Source organism: Lissotriton vulgaris, chromosome 7 (assembly GCF_964263255.1).
Source record: "Lissotriton vulgaris chromosome 7, aLisVul1.2, whole genome shotgun sequence".
In the NCBI taxonomy this organism is placed as follows: Eukaryota; Metazoa; Chordata; class Amphibia; order Caudata; family Salamandridae; genus Lissotriton; species Lissotriton vulgaris.
The window spans coordinates 1,179,890,650-1,179,907,854 of record NC_141695.1 but is presented as its reverse complement, the minus strand read 5'-3'; positions in this window follow the sequence as shown (position 1 = coordinate 1,179,907,854).

Genomic DNA, 17,205 nt, shown 5'->3' with positions numbered 1-17,205 from the left:
TATCAGTCCAGCAACCCTTATTGATGATTGGTTGTAAGTCAACCTTATAGACCAGCTATCCTAGTAGCGTGGATACGAGCAGTCTAAGGCTAAAGACTCGAGAGGGCGCGTTAAGCCAGCTGTTTACCACACATATACCCCTTGAACACCAAGTGAAAGGACACCACACAAGTGTTATGAAAATAAACAGTTATTTATTTAAAGATCACAACAGCCCTGTACTCTTTATGAGGACAGGGTACTAAGCACAAACCAAAACTCTTACAAAAATACTTAAGTTAGCACAGTATATACAAATGCCCGAGGGGCACGGAAAACCATATACTCTGAAAGTGGAATGCGAAATTCCTAGCAGGTAAGTACAGTACTAATAGCTTTTGGAATCGCTAGGACTTGACTAGGGAATCGTTAGATTATGTCTAGGAGGCCTAGGGGACTCGGGTGCAGTGTGTGCACTCTCACGCGAGATGCGGGACAAAAGTCTATGGTAGCTAGGAATTAGAAAGTTAGTGTTCTCGGGCGAACCCGACCTGGTAGGGAGAAAACGAAAGTAGATTCTGACCCTTGGATAGGGAGGCTATGCTGGGGCACCGAAATGCCGAAGTTACCTAGCCCAGGGGCTGCAGCTGCATAGGTCTGAAAAGACGTCGGGAATCCTCGTAGACGGACCAGGAGCCGGAAGAAAAGATGCTGGCCGGTGACCAGTGAAGAAAGTTCAGTCGGATCCAAGCCTGGATCTTGAAGATAGATGACACCTGAAAGCAGAGGGGACCAAGTTCGAGACTACTAGCCAGTAGTCAGTGGGCACCAGGAGGGCACCGGATGGTAGCCACCTCGACTAGGTGAGTGGGTGACGCTTGACTCGAAGATCTCACGGACCAGGAGGCGTTGTCGGCGACCAGGATGGAGGATCGAGCTGTCCCACGAAGATAGAAGCTGTCGGCGTCGCTGGACCCAGGATTGGGCAACAAAGCCTTGGCAAATTCAAGCCCACGCGGTGGACCTAAAATGGCGTCTGGAGTGGACCAGGAGGGTCCGGGGTGCCTCTCTTGAAGAAGGAAGCAAAGGCCAGCCTGGAGCAACCAGACCAGCAGTCGTGAAGTCGTTGGGCGTCGTTCAGAGGGCCACAAGCCAGCCGGCTAGTAGCCAAACAACGCGGTGCACAGCAAACAGCAGAAGGGCCCCACGCAGATCGTGGAGATGCAGGGGGGCTGATCTTGGGTGCTGGAGCTGCGCAGGGTCGGGGCTTCTCGGACCCCAAAGCACTCACCAGTGGAGGACACGGTGGGCTTGCAGTAAAGATGTCGTGCAGTCTTGGCGATCGTCGGTCCCTTGAGGTCTCGTCGCACTCACGGTTCTCAGCTGGGCTGTAGAGGTGAGTAGAGGTCAGAGGTGCCAGGGAAGCCGGGTCTCGTCGAGCTGGGTCGTCGGATTCGTGATGAAGGACTTGCAGCAGACCGCAGTGTTCTTTAGGATGGTGCCTGCGGATGCAGGGTGACTACTCCTTAGCCACAAGGGAGAATCTTGAAGAAGAAATCGTGAAGTCCTTTCGAAGAAAGTGGTATCTTGATTCCAAAGATGATCTAATTTTAACAGGGGGCCCGCTCCCATCTTTATACTAAAAAAGGGGGCTGACCCGGTGACTAGGTCCTGCCTATGGGTGGGACTAGGTGGGGGGTGGTTACACCCCTCAGCCATGCCGGACTTCCCCAGGCCAGGGGCTGGTGTGCCCCTGGAACTGGTTCAGACCGGCCTATGCGTAGTGAGCACCGGGGTGCCACTCAGCAGTCACCTTCCTGTAAAGCCCTGCCTACCCAGGATACACAAAACCATGTCTGGGACGGTGCTAGCACCGCCCCTGACAGGAAACCCTTTGTCCAGGCTCCCCTCGCTGGAAGGACTCCCAGCTGCAGGGGGTCAGACTCGTGTCTGTGGTGGCAGCATCCATTTTGTGGAGCTGAGGCTTCAGTTAACTTTAACCGGGGTTCACAGTTACATACATGTCGTGTCCCTCTAGAAGGGTGGAATGCTAACCCCGTCGCCAGAATTGGCGAGGGGTTAGTATTCCAATTCGTATGACACCTTACTCGACATGTTTTGATAAAGCAATACCAAAGATAGCATTTAACCGCGAGGATTATAATGCACTTAAGAGTATATGGTATGCGATATCAGGGAACAGCTATTAGGACTTGATTCCGCAAGCTGCAGACAGGCTCAGCTCATGCCAGAGCACCATCTCACACGATTCCAAGCACTCTGCCTTCAGGATTGTCAAGGCCTGCCATAGGAGTGACTGATAGGAATCTGTGTGTCCATTTTAGGGTTAGGTATAGGTATACTACACCTACAGCAAAGGGTGATTACACGACTTTGCCCCAGCTGTCATGCAGCCAGTTGTGTCAAATTTAGGAGGCCAGCCAGGGGTGGCACAATACGTGCTGCAGCCCCTGGCAGCCCTGGGTACACCTATGCCCTGAGTTACAGGGTCTGATAAGGTGGCCCAGTACCAATTGGTAGATGCACCTAGGGTACATGAGGTAATTTAGAAAGAGAACAGCCAGGCTGTGGGTCTGATTGGCAGGCCCACAGCCAGAGAAAGTCGTAAACCAGTGAAACAAAAGCAAAAAAATCTGGGTGATCATAGGATTGCAGACCCTACTCTCCTACATGACCCCCCCCCAAACTTTGGGACAATAAGCTAACCTTGACCAGGTGAGTCTTCTTGTTCTAAGTGGAAATATCTGGAGAGCCCATCGGCATTGCCATGATCAGTACCAGGTCTATGTTCCACTGTAAAGTCCATCCCCTGTAGGGAAATGGACCACCTAAGCAGTTTGGGGTTTTCACCCTTCATCTGATTTAGCCACAAGAGGGGCTTATGGTCGGTCTGAATCTTGAAGTGAGTGCCAAACAAGTATGGCCTCAGCTTCTTCAGGGCCCAAACCACAGCAAAGGCCTCCCTCTCAATAGCTGACCAATTCTTCTCTCTGGGGGTCAGCCTTCTGCTTATAAAAGCAATGGGCTGATCCTGACCATCAAAATTCAGTTGAGAAAGAACAGCTCCCACACCCAACTCAGAAGCATCTGTTTGGACAATGAATGGTTTGGAGTAGTCTGGACTCTTAAGGATAGGTGCTGTGCACATGGCCTGCTTTAGGTCATCGAATGCTTTTTGACAGCCTGCTGTCCACTGAACCTTTTTTGGCATTTTTTTACTTGTCAGTTCATTTAATGGTGTCACAATGGAACCATAGTTCCTGACAAATTTTCTGTAGTATCCAGTCAGGCCCAAGAAAGCTCGAACCTGAGTCTGGGTGGTTGGAGGAGCCCAGTCCCTGATTGACTGTATTTTGCTCTCCAGTGGCTGAACCTGGCCTCCACCTACAAGGTGGCCCAGGTATACAACCTGTGTCTGCCCTATCTGGCACTTGGTGGCCTTGATAGTGAGGCCTGCTGCTTGCAGAGCCTCTAACACTTTCCTCAGGTGGACCAGGTGATCCTCCCAGGTGGAGCTAAAGACAGCAATATCATCTAGATATGCTGCACAGAAGTCATCCAGCCCAGTAAGGACTTGATTCACCAACCTTTGGAAGGTGGCAGGTGCATTTTTCAGACCAAAGGGCATTACCACAAATTGATAATGCCCACCAGGGGTTGAAAATGCTGTTTTGGGCTTGGCATCCTCAGCTAACCTGATTTGCCAATACCCAGCTGTTAAGTCAAATGTACTTAAGTAGTTGGCAGAAGCCAATCTATCTATAAGTTCATCTGCCCTTGGTATTGGATGGGCATCAGTCTTAGTGACTGCATTGAGACCCCTGTAGTCTACGCAAAACCTCATCTCTCTCTTACCATCTTGGGTGTGAGGCTTTGGCACTAGAACTACTGGACTAGCCCAAGGGCTATCTGAGGGTTCAATGACTCCCAATTCCAACATTTTCTGCACTTCAGTTTTTATGCAGTCTCTAACATGATCAGGCTGCCTGTAGATTTTACTCTTGACTGGCAGGCTGTCACCAGTGTCAACCTCATGGGTGCACCAATTGGTCTGACTGGGTGTCAGAGAGAACATACGTCTGAAAGACTGAAGAACCTGTTTACAGTCTTTCTGCTGATGTTCAGAGAGGCTGCCACAAAAGACAACACCATCTACTGACCCATCATCAGGATTCTGAGTGAGCAGGTCTGGGAGAGGGTCACTCTCTTCCTCCTGTCCCTCATCTATGGCCATGAGCAAGCTCATGTCCTTCCTGTCGACATATGCTTTGAGCCTGTTGACATGGAGTACCCTATGGGGACTCCTGGGAGTTCCAAGGTCCACCAGGTAGGTGACCTCTCCCTTTTGCTCAAGGATTGTGTGGGGCCCAGACCATTTGTCTTTGAGTGCTGCTGGGGCCACTGGCTCCAGCACCCACACCTTCTGTCCAGGCTGATAAACAGTCAGGACAGCCTTTTGGTCATGCCAAGCTTTTTGAAGTTCTTGACTGGCCTTAAGGTTTTCTGATGCCTTCTCCATATACTCAGCCATCCTGGAGCGGAGACCAAGTACATAGTCCATTATGTTGGTTGCAGGCTTTTTGAGAGGTCTCTCCCATCCTTCCTTCACCAAACACAAGGGGCCTCTCACAGGATGCCCATACAAAAGTTCAAAAGGGCTGTAGCCAACCCCCTTTTGTGGGACCTCTCTGTAAGCAAACAGAAGGCAGGGCATCAGGACATCCCATCTACGCCTGAGTGTTTCAGGTAGTCCATGAATCATCCCTTTTAGGGTCCTGTTGAACCTTTCAACAAGCCCATTGCATTGTGGGTGATAGGGTGTAGTGAATTTGTAATTGACACCACACTCCTTCCACATAGCAGTTAAATAGCTTGACATGAAGTTTGCACCTCTGTCAGAGACAACCTCCTTAGGGAAGCCCACTCTGGAGAACACTCCAACTAGGGCCCTTGCCACCACAGGGGCTGTGGTGGTCCTAAGTGGAATAGCTTCAGGATACCTGGTGGCATGATCCACTACCACCAGTATAAACTTGTGCCCTGATGCTGTCTGGGGTTCCATTGGACCAACAATGTCAATCCCCACTCTTTCAAAGGGCACCCCCACCACAGGCATTGGTATAAGGGGGGCCTTTGTTGTGCCACCTGACTTACCACTGGCTTGGCAAGTGACACAGGAGCGACAAAACTCCTTGGTATCCTCATTCATGTGAGGCCAGTGAAAGTGTGAGACAAGCCTGTCCCAAGTCTTTGTCTGGCCTAAGTGTCCTGCTAAGGGAATCTCATGGGCCAAGGTAAGTAGGAAACCTCTCTGAGACAAGGGTACAACCAGCCTCCTGGTCATGCCAGGCTTGGGGTCTCTTGACTCAGTGTACAGGAGTCCATCTTCCCAGTATACCTTGTGGGTACCTGTGGCGTTCCCAGCAGCCTCAGCAGCAGCCTGCTGTCTGAGGGGTTCAAGAGAAGGGCAGCCTAACTGGTCCTTCCCCAGGTCTTCCCTTGAGGGTCCCCCTGAACCCAAGAATTCAACTTGATCAAGTTCAAACTCTCTAGGCTCAGTTTCCCTCAATTCCTGCAGGTCAGCCTCCTCTGAGACTTGATCCACAACCTGGGGCAAGGGGGAAGGCACAGCCTTAACCCTACTGCTCTTTTTCTTGGAAGGTGTCTGGTCCATTGTTCCAGGATCCAGCACCTGTTCAGTGGGGCATCTTCTGGCCTGTGACCTAGTCACAGCAAACACATGTGCTGGCAAACCTAACATTTCCAGATGAGTCCTCTGCTCCACTTCTGACCATTGTGATGACTCCAAATCATTGCCCAACAAACAATCCACTGGGAGGTCTGAACTAACTACAACCTTCTTTTGGCCAGTTACCCCTCCCCAGGAGAAAGCTACAATTGCCATACTATGATTGGTAGTGACATTGCTTGCATTGGTCACCAGGAATTCTGTACCTGGCATGATCTGTCCAGGGTCCACAAAGCTAGGTGTCACCATTGTGACACTGGCACAAGTGTCCCTATAGGCCTGAGCCATTTTTCCATTAATAAAAGGTGTCTGTCTGTATTTGCCCAAAGTATTGGGACTTATGTCAGGGGACATATCCATATCCCCTGTACTGACAAGGACAGCCTGAGTGAGGGTGCCAACTAAGTTGTCACTCCCCTCAGAACCCAGGGTTAACCCTACTAAACCCTTGGGAGGTGCACTACCACTGCTGGCTGTACTAGGGGGCACAGGTGCCTTAGGGGCTGCAGTGGCAGGAGTCTGCCCTCCTCCTTTCTTGGTGCACTCACTAAACCAGTGAGTTTTACTTTTGCAGTATTGGCACCACCTTTTAGATTGGCCTTCTTTCTTCTTTTGGGGAGCCTGACCCCCACCCTCTTTGGGTTGTTGGGGACCTGTCGAAGACTTCTGGTCATTTTGTTCCCCTTTCGAATCCTTACCCTTCTGGTCTGCTTTCTTCTGACCACCTTGATTCTGGCCCTGGTTCTGTTTAACTCTTGTTCTAACCCATCTGTCTGCCTTCTTTCCCAATTCTTGGGGAGAGGTCAGATCTGAGTCAACAAGATGCTGATGCAACAACTGGTTCTGACAATTGTTTAAAATTTGCTCTCTCATCATCAAATTGTACAATCCTTTATAATCAGTAACCTTACTGCCCAGCAACCAGCCCTCAAAAGCCTTAGTGGCACAATCTACAAAGTCAGCCCAATCTTGAGACTGAGTTTTCTGGGTATCCCTGAACAGCACCCTGTACTGCTCAGTGGTTAGGCCAAACCCATCAACCAGTGCATTTTTCAAGACTTGGTAATCATTAGCATCCTCCACCCTTGTGGTGAGGAGCTTGTCTCTTCCTTTACCCTCAAAGGAGAGCCACAAGATAGCTGCCCACTGACTTGGGGGAACACCTTGCACAGTGCAGGCCCTCTCCAAAGCAGTAATCCATTTGTGGATGTCATCCCCTTGTTTAAAGGGGGGCACTATCTTACCAAGGTGTTTTGTATCAAAACTCCTTTCCCTATTGCTAGGTACAATGCTGCCACCAGTGGGGACTGTCCCACTCAATTGTTGCTCTCTAGCAAAGGCAAGCCTCTCTTTGGCCAGGGCAAGTTCTTCCCTTTCAATCCTCAGATTGGCTGCCTTTTCCTTAGCTTCATACATTCTCCTCTGGGGAGATGTCATTCCCCTTTGAGAGGAACGTTGAGAGCCATTGGTATGAAGGGATCTGATAGAGCCTCTTGATAGAGATCTATCTCGTCCATTCCCAATGTTAAGCTGACCTGAGAGTGGCCCCAAGGGTCCCCTAGTGCCCATCTCATGTCTGCTTAAGTTGGACCTGGTTAGTCTGCTGACTTCTACCTGTTCCTTTTCTGCCTCATCCCCTGATACCAAATCATCATCCTCATCATCAGCATCATCTGCTTCCTGAAGAGGATGGTCCTGGGCATCAAAGGGACCCTGTAAGGAGGGCATGTTGCCATCTGAATTAGAAGGGTCTGGGTTACCAGCCCTCCTTGCATCATGAGTCTCTAAGAGACCAATCAGAAAGGCAGTTGTGGGGTTAGACCCCTGCTTAATCTTCCTAGAGGTACACACTTGTCGTAACTCATGGAAGCTAAGCGCAGTATATCTTGAAGGGATGACCTGTGGAGGGTCAACTGACACAAGGGGAACCTCAGTGTTTCCTCCTTTGTCCGACATACTGTTTCTAGTGTGGTGTAAGTGATGCACCTACCTACACTATGTGTTTACCTACTGATCCCTTGCTAAGAGTTGCAGCCAAGGTGTGCTAAGCCTTGAGGAGCTACAACAGCTGGTTCAGTAGAACTCAGAGTATTCTAAGCTTTAGTTATGTGTACCTAACAGTACTTATGTGATCTTTCAACAAGATATTCTTAGGATACGTGTGGTAAAACAACAGCAAGCTCAAATCCCAACCGCTGCTCACCAATGTGAGAAGGTGGCCTGATATGCAGTGCTCACTATTCTAGTGAACACTATGTATCAGTCCAGCAACCCTTATTGATGATTGGTTGTAAGTCAACCTTATAGACCAGCTATCCTAGTAGCGTGGATACGAGCAGTCTAAGGCTAAAGACTCGAGAGGGCGCGTTAAGCCAGCTGTTTACCACACATATACCCCTTGAACACCAAGTGAAAGGACACCACACAAGTGTTATGAAAATAAACAGTTATTTATTTAAAGATCACAACAGCCCTGTACTCTTTATGAGGACAGGGTACTAAGCACAAACCAAAACTCTTACAAAAATACTTAAGTTAGCACAGTATATACAAATGCCCGAGGGGCACGGAAAACCATATACTCTGAAAGTGGAATGCGAAATTCCTAGCAGGTAAGTACAGTACTAATAGCTTTTGGAATCGCTAGGACTTGACTAGGGAATCGTTAGATTATGTCTAGGAGGCCTAGGGGACTCGGGTGCAGTGTGTGCACTCTCACGCGAGATGCGGGACAAAAGTCTATGGTAGCTAGGAATTAGAAAGTTAGTGTTCTCGGGCGAACCCGACCTGGTAGGGAGAAAACGAAAGTAGATTCTGACCCTTGGATAGGGAGGCTATGCTGGGGCACCGAAATGCCGAAGTTACCTAGCCCAGGGGCTGCAGCTGCATAGGTCTGAAAAGACGTCGGGAATCCTCGTAGACGGACCAGGAGCCGGAAGAAAAGATGCTGGCCGGTGACCAGTGAAGAAAGTTCAGTCGGATCCAAGCCTGGATCTTGAAGATAGATGACACCTGAAAGCAGAGGGGACCAAGTTCGAGACTACTAGCCAGTAGTCAGTGGGCACCAGGAGGGCACCGGATGGTAGCCACCTCGACTAGGTGAGTGGGTGACGCTTGACTCGAAGATCTCACGGACCAGGAGGCGTTGTCGGCGACCAGGATGGAGGATCGAGCTGTCCCACGAAGATAGAAGCTGTCGGCGTCGCTGGACCCAGGATTGGGCAACAAAGCCTTGGCAAATTCAAGCCCACGCGGTGGACCTAAAATGGCGTCTGGAGTGGACCAGGAGGGTCCGGGGTGCCTCTCTTGAAGAAGGAAGCAAAGGCCAGCCTGGAGCAACCAGACCAGCAGTCGTGAAGTCGTTGGGCGTCGTTCAGAGGGCCACAAGCCAGCCGGCTAGTAGCCAAACAACGCGGTGCACAGCAAACAGCAGAAGGGCCCCACGCAGATCGTGGAGATGCAGGGGGGCTGATCTTGGGTGCTGGAGCTGCGCAGGGTCGGGGCTTCTCGGACCCCAAAGCACTCACCAGTGGAGGACACGGTGGGCTTGCAGTAAAGATGTCGTGCAGTCTTGGCGATCGTCGGTCCCTTGAGGTCTCGTCGCACTCACGGTTCTCAGCTGGGCTGTAGAGGTGAGTAGAGGTCAGAGGTGCCAGGGAAGCCGGGTCTCGTCGAGCTGGGTCGTCGGATTCGTGATGAAGGACTTGCAGCAGACCGCAGTGTTCTTTAGGATGGTGCCTGCGGATGCAGGGTGACTACTCCTTAGCCACAAGGGAGAATCTTGAAGAAGAAATCGTGAAGTCCTTTCGAAGAAAGTGGTATCTTGATTCCAAAGATGATCTAATTTTAACAGGGGGCCCGCTCCCATCTTTATACTAAAAAAGGGGGCTGACCCGGTGACTAGGTCCTGCCTATGGGTGGGACTAGGTGGGGGGTGGTTACACCCCTCAGCCATGCCGGACTTCCCCAGGCCAGGGGCTGGTGTGCCCCTGGAACTGGTTCAGACCGGCCTATGCGTAGTGAGCACCGGGGTGCCACTCAGCAGTCACCTTCCTGTAAAGCCCTGCCTACCCAGGATACACAAAACCATGTCTGGGACGGTGCTAGCACCGCCCCTGACAGGAAACCCTTTGTCCAGGCTCCCCTCGCTGGAAGGACTCCCAGCTGCAGGGGGTCAGACTCGTGTCTGTGGTGGCAGCATCCATTTTGTGGAGCTGAGGCTTCAGTTAACTTTAACCGGGGTTCACAGTTACATACATGTCGTGTCCCTCTAGAAGGGTGGAATGCTAACCCCGTCGCCAGAATTGGCGAGGGGTTAGTATTCCAATTCGTATGACACCTTACTCGACATGTTTTGATAAAGCAATACCAAAGATAGCATTTAACCGCGAGGATTATAATGCACTTAAGAGTATATGGTATGCGATATCAGGGAACAGCTATTAGGACTTGATTCCGCAAGCTGCAGACAGGCTCAGCTCATGCCAGAGCACCATCTCACACGATTCCAAGCACTCTGCCTTCAGGATTGTCAAGGCCTGCCATAGGAGTGACTGATAGGAATCTGTGTGTCCATTTTAGGGTTAGGTATAGGTATACTACACCTACAGCAAAGGGTGATTACACGACTTTGCCCCAGCTGTCATGCAGCCAGTTGTGTCAAATTTAGGAGGCCAGCCAGGGGTGGCACAATACGTGCTGCAGCCCCTGGCAGCCCTGGGTACACCTATGCCCTGAGTTACAGGGTCTGATAAGGTGGCCCAGTACCAATTGGTAGATGCACCTAGGGTACATGAGGTAATTTAGAAAGAGAACAGCCAGGCTGTGGGTCTGATTGGCAGGCCCACAGCCAGAGAAAGTCGTAAACCAGTGAAACAAAAGCAAAAAAATCTGGGTGATCATAGGATTGCAGACCCTACTCTCCTACAGGAGGGTCTTCCAATTTCTTTAGCAAGTTGATGTGGTAGAGCCACTCTATAGGTGACGGGGGTTACCTGACTGATAACAGTATAGGGGCCTTGCCAGGTTGCTAACAGTTTATTTTCCTAGGTGGGCATTAATATGAGTAACTTATCACCGATGGTCAGTTGACAGACCCGAGTGCCCCTGTCTTAGTGTTTCTTTTGTTTTTGTTGGGAATTCTCAAGATTTTGTTGTACCTCCTCCCAGAGGGACATGATGTTTTGCTTTTGGGCAGTGGAGTATGTTAACAAGGGTCTCCCCTCCTTTTCCTCCTCGGTCCATTGATCCCCTGTCATGTCTAGAAGGGTGCAGGGTCTACGGCCGAAGACAAGCTCGAAGGGACTGAACCTGGTTGATTACTGTTTATGAGTGCTTATGGCCCATAGTACTAAGTGGGAGCTTTCGGTCCCAGTCCTTCCCTGAATCTATGATGTATTTTCTGAGTATGGTCTTTATGGTTTGGTTATACTGTTCTACCAGACCGTCCGCCTGGGGATGGTAAACGTTGAGCCGTCCTGGAGCTACGGGCTGGTCACTTGTTCTCTTCTGGAGAGGAAAGAAGACAAGGAACAGGTGGACATAGGGATCTTGCATAAGCCACGCGCTCTTTCCTTTTCTCTGACCTGGACTTTGGAACCTTTAGCTCGCTTTGCTGGAATTCAGAGGCAGAGAAGAGTGCTTCTTGTATCCATTCTGTCTCAGGGGACGTTTGGACATGCTAACCAAGTACTCATCAAACCGGGGAAGATCTGTTCCTAGTATAACTTTATCCAGGAGAGCTGGGACTATGCCGACCTGTCGCACCTGGGGTTTCCCATCTATGTCCCTAAGGAAATTGACTACGGGGTATAGCCGAACATCTCCATGGACACAGGATACCTGTATTTGGGCTTCACTCCTAATGTGACTAATGGGGACCAGATCTCTGGAGATTACCGTGTGGTGACACCCGGTATCCAGCAGAGCGTCACTAGATCGGCCGTTTAGACTGATAGTCTTTCTATTTCGGGGCTCAGTTCCTCCTGCAGCTAATACCCTTCCTCGGGTCGAATCAACCTCCATAGGTTCTGCCGTCTCACTTTTTACTGGGCAGTGTCTAGCTATATGCCCCCACTCCATGCACTTAAAACACTGAGAACCGGAGGTCGAAGGGAAGAGTTGTGGGGGTGGTTTTGTCACCCGTCTACCTATGCTGGCTCTACTCTCGGTCTGTCTGAGGGGTGTTCTCTGGGTGAGGGTTGGAGGTGCTTTTAAATCTTGGGCTCTAAAGTCTGGGGATCGGTGGTAGGCACAAGCCAACTCCACTGCTGTTTGTACAGTCAAATGAGGGTGTTGCCTTAACCAAGATCTCGTGTTGGTAGGGAGGGTCTCCAGGTACTGCTCTAGATATACCTTTTCTAAAACCTCCTCCATAATGGAGAGACTAGGTTGTAACCATCTTTCTCCCAAGTCTCTGCCCAATAGTACAGGGATCTGGGATTTTCACCCGCCACCCAGTAATCCTTGCAGAATTTAGACATATAGTATTCTGTGTCATACCCCAGCCTTTCGAGGATTGTTTTCTTTATTTCGGGGTAGGGTGTGAGGCCAGCAGGGTATATACTGACCCCACTTTTCAGGAGGCCAGCTGGCAGTCGTGGCCACCCTCTCAAAACTTACAAAGAAATAGTCGAGATCTTACCCTTCTTGGTATTTCTGGAGCACTGGGAATAGAAGGATGAACACTGGCCATTGTTATAGCGTCAGTAAGTCATAGGTTAACCGTGTCGTGGACTTGCTGGTTCATAACCAACAGGGTAGCTTGCTCTTTCAGGGCAGAGTGGAAGGCTTCTCTTTCTTTCTGGGGTGCCTGTGTTTGGCGTTCAAGAACTAATTGTAGGTCCCTCAGCTAACTGGGCGATCATGTCTTCCATGGTGACGGGTTGGGTCATGTTGGCCTTAAATGATGCAATCCCACTTCTGACTCCACTGTAATCTCCAGGTGTACAGAACGCAGAGACAAAAGTAAGGGGTGGTGAATGCTTTATTTGACCTGTTGGTTGGGACAGTATATAGGTTGTGTGGGGTCCAATAATGGCAGGGAAGAGAGGTTTTTAAGGGGGAATAGAAAGGGGGCTCCTCGGATGCTAGTCCAGTCAATGTATCCCAGGAAGGGCTGCTTAGGTGATTTTCCCACCAGTGACGAGGTTGTGGTGGTTACTGGTCGACTCCTCCTCATTGCCAGGATGTTCAGGGGTATTGTACGAGGCCCGCACTCTCAAGGGAAACAAAAAGGACAACAGGGTCAGCAACCAGAGGCTTGGGCTGGTTAACACACTGCCACCGACACCCACAACCAGGAGTGTGTTTAAGGCTTAGAGGGAGAGTTGGTGCACTGGGTGAGCAAGAAAAAAAAGGGGGGGGGAAAGCAGGAGACCTGGGAGCTGCTCACAGTCCTGCCCTCCACCAGCCCACAGTGAGGTAGTTAAAAAACTGTACTTGCCGAAGGACACGGCCCTGCTGGGTCGTGGCTGTCACAGTTTTGCTACCCTCCTCCTCTTCCCTGGGTCGGCTGGACTCGTGCATGTTGCCACTGGGCGGTTCTGCTGTCGACAAGCTCTCTGTCGTTTCGGCGTCTTGCTGGGTCGGGGTTCTGTTCTGTGCTCCGGGTTTGTAATACTCGGAAGCAGTGTAGAACGACAATCTGTTCTCCATCCCCTCTATTTGTTCTTCAACTTGCCGGGCTGGTGTTTTTTCTTCAGGAAAGACTAGACAGCCTATTTCTTGTTCCTGCGGTCTAGTCGTGGGTGCCATCTTGGAAGTCCTGCTTGCGAAGAACGTGGGACTACAGGCCCTATTTGCTATGTACTCGGCTACACACAGTTAAAAGACTTGCTTAATTAAGTGAAAATGCTTAGAATTTTGTGTTTGAACAAACATGTAGTACTAATTAGTTAAAAACTTCTGTGTTCTGCTGACCTCAAGGTCAGCTGATATGCTTGCTTGTTTATTGTTCAACTACCCAGTCATCTATTTAATGGCCTCCATTTCCTGCCCCTGTTTCTTGTCAGAGACAGTGTTCTAATTGACAGGAAACGTTCAGTAATCTTCAGGAAATAATACAATGTTAAGGACAGATGAATATTTCTGAATCATCTGAGCAGAGGCCAAAGAATATGTGCCCAGCATTCAGCATGGTGGTCAGTGCTCAAGGGCCCTTCACATGGACTTGAATTTCTTGAATGAATTCTGGTTTGAGAAGTTTTATTAAGGACTCACACCTCAGATTGCTTATAAAGCATGCATGTGTGATTGTCTGAAGTGATTGTGTTCTTATTGAAAAGTACCTCTCTGGACTGAACGAGTGCCTTGCCACTTGAACTTGAGGGGTCCTGATCATTAGGATTCACACCCACTCTCCATCTTTTTCATAGGAGCTCCAGGTACACCAGAAACATTGCTCTCTCTCCGAAGAGCCCTTTCCATCAGGCTTAGTCCCAGTCTCCGGTAACAGGCATCTCTTCTGATTCTAAGGACTAACCTCTGATCGAAGGGGTGGAAGATCTTCACTTCTACAGTAGTCCTGTGAATTGGGGTGAATGGTTCTTGCTGTGACAATCTCTGTATACCTCTTTCCCTGCCTACCTCTTACTCTTGGCACCACTCTGTGTCTCTCCTTCTGACTACCTCACCTTTCTCTCTTTGCCTTATAACTCTCTCTGCTTCACATACCTATCTAGCTCCTCGTTATCTCTACCTATCTTGTACTTCTCTCATTTTACAATTCTCTTTACCTACATCCTTCGCATGTCAACTCCCATGTATTTTACTCATTATTGCAGCATGTAGTAGAACAGATGTTCAACACTGTATTAAAGCCCTCATTGGTTACATCAACTTACATTAATGTGTCATTGGTCTGGCACAGTGATAAGTTACAGATGAAAAGTAAATAAATAAATGAATGTCTTTATTTGGATGCAAAGCAACCATATAAGATACAATACATCATATAGTATACAATACATCATAAGTGGAAAGCCCTCTTAGAAGGGAAGCTGAATGAGCTGAATAAATCTTTGGGTGCTATTACAAGTTTTGCAAACAGATTAAGTTCAGGGGCCCCAGAGGTGATCCTACAGATGGAAAGTAGAAGTACAGCTCTTGATTGACTTAAAATATAGCCTATACTGTTAGACACATCCTAAACATACATAACAGGGAAGACTGTAATGATACATACTGCCACTAAAGTAATCACTTAAACAGCATCTGAACTCCTGATATGTTACCCCTTAAAAATGCATGAGGTCAGGGTTAATTGGAGAGTCATCATCTGTCCCCCGGCAATTTTTTCCAGGAATATTTCCGCTTTGTTCTATTGTAGACCAAACAATCTTCCTCTGAGGCTATCAGCATCATTTTTAACATGTGTCAGATCACGTTCACTTCAGCAGCAATGTCAGGGGGGATCGGGTTAAAAAGAAATTCACTTACCTCGCGGCCGGCTGCTACCGCTCCTACTGTGGCCTCTTCCTGGCTTCTTGGGGGAAACAGAAAGTAGAAAGCACTAGGGCTCCCATGCTCACCGCAGCCAATTGGCCTTACTACCTTGAGACTACGCTCAGCCAATGCTGGAGGGGTGGGCATTTTCTCCACGCAGGCTGTAATGCAGCCTGCATGGAGGACCTGCTATGTGCGCATGACTGTTTTGCCAGACTGAGAGGGCTGGCCAATTACTCATTCTCACATAGGGAGGGCAAACCACTCCTCCCCTACTCTGAACGTAGCCCTGCCCCACAAAGATGCCACAACGAGAAAAAATAAAATGATAATAACCTCAAGTTATTATTTTATTTTTCCTTTTTCTACACTGCAGAAAGCAGTAGGGTGACCCTCCTCCGCCTTAACAGAGGAGTTACCACTGTTTCACTTACTTCGCAACTTCATCCCACAAGGCTCTCTCTCTTGAAAGTAGCATGCAAAGGTCCAAAGAGGGTGGACTCAGTTGACTTGATGTATTCTACAAAGATCAAGTTCTCTGCTGGAAAAGCTTGCCTTGCACTATTGGTACTTGCTGAAGTTGTTAGCCAAAAGGAGTTGAAGTCATGAACATGCCTGTGTGATTCACAAGTTTTAAAAAAATGCTGATTTTGAAACAACCACTACCCACCATTGTTGTGTCCAAATCTCTGACACAGAGTCTTGTTTTACAAAATAGATTTGCAGTTTCACAAATGCAAGCAAGGCATGTTGACATATGCCAACATTTATGTAAGGGAGTAATGACATTGAAATTCATTCGTTTTACAAGAATGAGCATTGATGTGGAATATGTAAATGGAGGGAGTACAGATGGATAATTGGTGACCAGAGGCGGTGATTCTCATGCAAATATCGAAGCTTTCTGTTTTTCGTGATTGTTAATCAGGCATGCCAAGATTGAAAGCCGATCAGGGAGATTTTTCCCAAAAATATTGGGGGGGTTTATTGTTCGCATGTTCTTATATTGCGGTAGCGGAGGTTTAAAGCAGAAGAAATCTGAATGAAAGCCACTTTTTTGCTTACGAAAAATGAAATTACCACTCAACTATTTAAAGCATTGACTTGTATGGAAAAGCATGTGTATGAAATACTCAATTTCTCTCAGATATCCTGGGTAAACGATTTCATCACTTTCAGAAAATCTTCTGCCATTTAGGCAAAAACAAAAAAAATTACAATTACACCAAGGCCCTGACTACCACTTATATTGACTGGTATTGTGAACTAAATTCCGCATTTTGGGAATACCAACAGCAGAAAAAGCCACACCGATTTCCTTTAGTGTGCCTGGAAGGACAAATTACTGGGAATGTCTGTTAAATCCAAAAAAGTGCAAACGTATGTTCAGTGGGAGAGAAAATTAACAAACATTGGGGCATATTAGCAAGGGCAGTATTGCTGCTTTAGCGGCACTTTTTTGCCGCTAAAGCAGCAATATTTTTATCGCCCTATCAGCAAGCTGTCGCTGGTAGACAGTCAAAATATCGAGTTGTAAATATCGACTTACCATAATATCGAGTCTGTAATATCGAAGGAGCATAATATCGAAGGCAAGAATATCGTAGGACAGAATATCGACCCAAGGTAAGTAATATCGAAATACTTAATATCGATGTAAGTAATATCGAAGTTAGTAATATCGATAGCATATATATCGATGTTAATAATTTCGATGACACTAATATCGATATTTGTATTATTTTATAGTTTTTTATTATGTATGTGTTATATGTTTAATTTAAGTATTTAAAATAATTACTATTATATGTGTATACATTTTCTATAATAATATAGAAATTTATAAGTAAATTTGATGTTTTAGTACCGGAGCGGGTTGTGGGTTTATAGGGGAATAGGGTGGGAAGTAATTTAATTATGGTAAGTTGATTAATAATTAGTAGGATTAATTAATTAATTATAATTATTTGCTAATTAATATTGATTAATTGGGAAATAATTAATTGATTAAT